The sequence below is a fragment of the Corvus brachyrhynchos genome, unplaced genomic scaffold (assembly GCF_000691975.1).
Source record: "Corvus brachyrhynchos isolate BGI_N302 unplaced genomic scaffold, ASM69197v1 scaffold245, whole genome shotgun sequence".
NCBI lineage: Eukaryota > Metazoa > Chordata > Aves > Passeriformes > Corvidae > Corvus > Corvus brachyrhynchos.
The window spans coordinates 5,615,520-5,619,196 of NW_008238988.1; positions in this window are offsets into that span (position 1 = coordinate 5,615,520).

Below are 3,677 nucleotides of genomic sequence, written 5' to 3' on the forward strand. Positions count from 1 at the left end.
CCTCCATCCCAGCCCCCCTCGAGCCCACACCCAGCTGGGATGCAGCATTCCAGTAACTCCAGCTCTCCCAGACGCCTCGCTGCCGTGACCCCATCCCAAAATCTGTCAGCTCTGGGAGCAGGGTTCTGCTTGCTCCATGCCTGGTGTCATGCAGGGCTGGCACGGGGTGAGCTCCAGCTCAGCAGTGGGATGGACAAATCCCCCGTGGAAGTAGAGGAAGGAAGAGGGACCTTCTCATCAGGGGAGGTTTCCAAAAACATCAACACAATCAAATACCCACTGCCATCCCAATCTGAGGGGAAATTTTGGGATAAAATGGGGAAGTTTATTCATGGAAAATGGGATTCTCCTCTGGGGAGAGACTGTCTGGGGTCTCCTCTGGCCCCACAGCCATGGGACAGGTTTGTTGTCCTGAGTGCTTGGCTTTTCCCTGGTCCCAGCAGCGGGCACAGCATGAGGGCAGGATGCGCCCCAGGAGTCTGGGAGCTGGGAAGCTCCAGAAGAATCTTCTGGCAGCCCCAGCAGGAGGGAGCGAGGGAGCAGCCCAGCTGCAGACACATTCTGAGCACACAAAAGCGTCCGCCTGACCCCTCATTATCCATGTCTGAGGAGCTGGTGCATATTAAAATAATCCCTTCAAAGAGACCGGGGGAGACGAGCACTGAAGTATTGATGAGCCAAGCTGGCACAGGGATTGATCTTGATGGGTTTGTGAATTTTATTAAGAACTTTAGAGAGGACACCCAGCACACAAACACATCCCCCTTGCTGGGCTCTGAGGGCTCCCCATCCCAGGATGAGCCAAAGGTCCCCTCGTCTGACCCCAGGCTAGTCCTGCCTCATCTGGTGCTCTCAGAGCCTTGGAAACAGAGGAACAAACAAGAGATAAGGGCAGAATTTGATGCTGCAGATAAACAACAACTAAAATCAGAGGGAAAATAGCAAAGCCTCAAATGAGATTCCAGCTCTGCCTCCTCTGGGCTTTCTCATGCAACACCGTGGAAATCCCCCACATTCCCATCTTTATGTCTCTTCTCCTCCTAAAGCCAGGACAACCTTTGCTCCAGCAGAGCATCTCAGCACCCAGGAGAGGCTCTCACCACTCCAGTGGAAAGGGTTCTTCCCCAGAGGGTGCTGGCACTGCCCAGGCTCCCCAGGGAATGGGCACAGCCCCGAGGCTGCCAGAGCTCCAGGAGCGTTTGGACAGCGCTGCCAGGGATGCCCAGGGTGGGATTGTTGGGGGGTCTGGGCAGGGCCAGGAGCTGGGCTGGGTGATCCCTGTGGGTCCCTTCCAGCTCAGGAGATCCTACATTCTCTAATTCCATGATTTTATGACCCCAACCCGGCCCAGCTCCGCTCTGCTCTCCTCCAGAATTCCTGTCCTGATACAGATCAGAGAATTTTCAGGACTCTGCCGTGAAACTTGCTGTGTCTTGTCTCCAGATTTGCCTCTGCTCCTCTGCCTGGGCTTTACAGGGAAATCAGATGGATAGCAACAAGGGTTTAAAGTGACCCCCTGCAGATAAGCCAGGGCTTGGTGGGGGATGCGTTGCCCAGTCCCACAACTCCTGGGCTGACAAATATCATCAAAATCACTGAAAACTTCAGCACAAGACCAAATCATCTTCACGTTGCCATTTTAGGGGCAGAGAGGGAACAGCTGCAAGAATCCCTCAGGAATCTGGAGCAGGATCTCCCCTCCTTGTGCTCCTGCCCTCGCCATCGACTCCTCTTTCTCCAAGCAAACACTGCCCAGGCCCTTGGGAACTCCCCATCCCCACATTTGGGAGAACAAGGAGGCAAAGAAATAAATATCCACTATTTTCATGATCTCTTCAGTGCCTGGATTGTCCTCTTCTCCCACTCTTTTTGTTCTCTGTCTCACTTGGTTCCTTGGGAGAAAAGCTCTTCCAGCAAAGCCATGCCTGATTTCCATGTGGAAGCACCGTAGGACACCCCACATCCTCCCCAGTTCCCCCCAGAGCTGCAGCCCCCCAGTTAGCAGGTGACTGGTCTCCTTCCAGCTGCTTACCCAGCCTCTGATCCCTGCCCTTGTAAATCCTGGGAATGCACACAGGGAGCAACTGGAACAGCGTCATCTGGGGCTGCTCTGACTCACCATGGACAGACCCAAAATCTGGGAACAGCCCAAAAACACCGGGAGCAGTGATTTACAGCCTGGCTGCTGCTTGCTGCCAGCTCCAAGGTGACACTGTCTGTGCAGGGAGGAAATTTATAGGGCCAGAGCTCTTTCCTCCCACACCTGAGCTGTCCTGGGGGTGACACCAAGCTGTGCTCCCAGGAAGGCTGGATCCAGCTTGCCAGGGTTGGAAAGGACCTTAAAGACCACCTGGTTCCACCCCATGCCATGGGCAGGGACACCTTCCACTAGCCCAGGCTGCTCCAAGCCCTGTCCAGCCTGGCCTTGGACACTGCCAGGGATCCAGGGGCAGCCCCAGCTTCTCTGGGCACCCTGTGCCAGGGCCTCCCCACCCTCACAGCCAGGAATTCCCAATTCCCAATCGCGCATCCATCCCTGCCCTCTGGCACTGGGAAGCCATTCCCTGTGTCCTGTCCCTCCATCCCTTGTCCCCAGTCCCTCTCCAGCTCTCCTGGAGCCCCTTGAGGCCCCTTTAGGTCCTTCTCTTCTCCAGGTGAGCACCCCCAGCTCTCCCAGCCTGGCTTCATATGAAATGGTTCTCCAGCCCTTGGAGCAGCTCCGTGGCCCTTCCTGGACTCATTCCAACAGTTCCATGTCCTTTGCAGGAAACCAGGGAGCCCGTGATGCATCACACACAGCTCATGGCCGTGGTCTATCAGCTCACAGCAGGGTGTTACATTCCCAGACATGGTTTCCTCTCCCTGTTCCATGACTCCACGACTCTTCTCCTGGGCTGCATTTGAACCCCTCAGCCCTGGGGCCATGTATTATGCAGTGACTCAGATCCCAGGATCAGGACTCAGAGGGAAATTTGCAATTCAGAGCAGCTCCAAGACTCAATGAGAGCCTCAAATGGGCAAGTGGGAGAGGGCAAAGCACAGACAGGGCGTCAGTGACAGGGACAAACACAACTCTGAGTGTTCAACCAGCTGGATGGAAAGCAGTGACCCCATCAGAGCTTCAGCCCCCACCATTCCCACCAGGAATTCATCTCCATGGGGGATGCAGGTGCCCCATGGGATGCTGCAGAGCTGGAGAGGACGTGCAAGGGTGGGAAACCCTTTCTTAGATCGAGCTCCAACCCCACTGAGAATCCCATGGGATGCTGAAGCGTTTGGGTGGGGGGTCAGAGTCGGCAGGGCTTGCAGGAAAACCTTCTGGGTGAAGCCAAGCTCCAGGAGCTCCACCTGGCAGCGCTTTTTGGGTTTACCGATGAAGGTCTGCAGGCAGCCAGTGGGAAAAGATCCCTGTCAAGTGCTGCTTCCTCAGCCTTGAAGAAAATAATTGCAAGAGGGAGCAGCTGACACAGGACAAATCAATCCGGGAGATAAAGTACAAGGGGTGAGCTCTGAGGTGAGGAGGAGGGTGGAAGTGTCGACTCCCTCAAGGGCGAGGGATGTGACAAATGGAGGGAGCTGAGGTGGGGTTTCATCCAAAAAGGAGCGGTGACAAGTTGGTCACGAAGAGGAAAGGAGAAACAAGATGGGAGGCTCCAAACCCAGAATTTCTCGTGGGT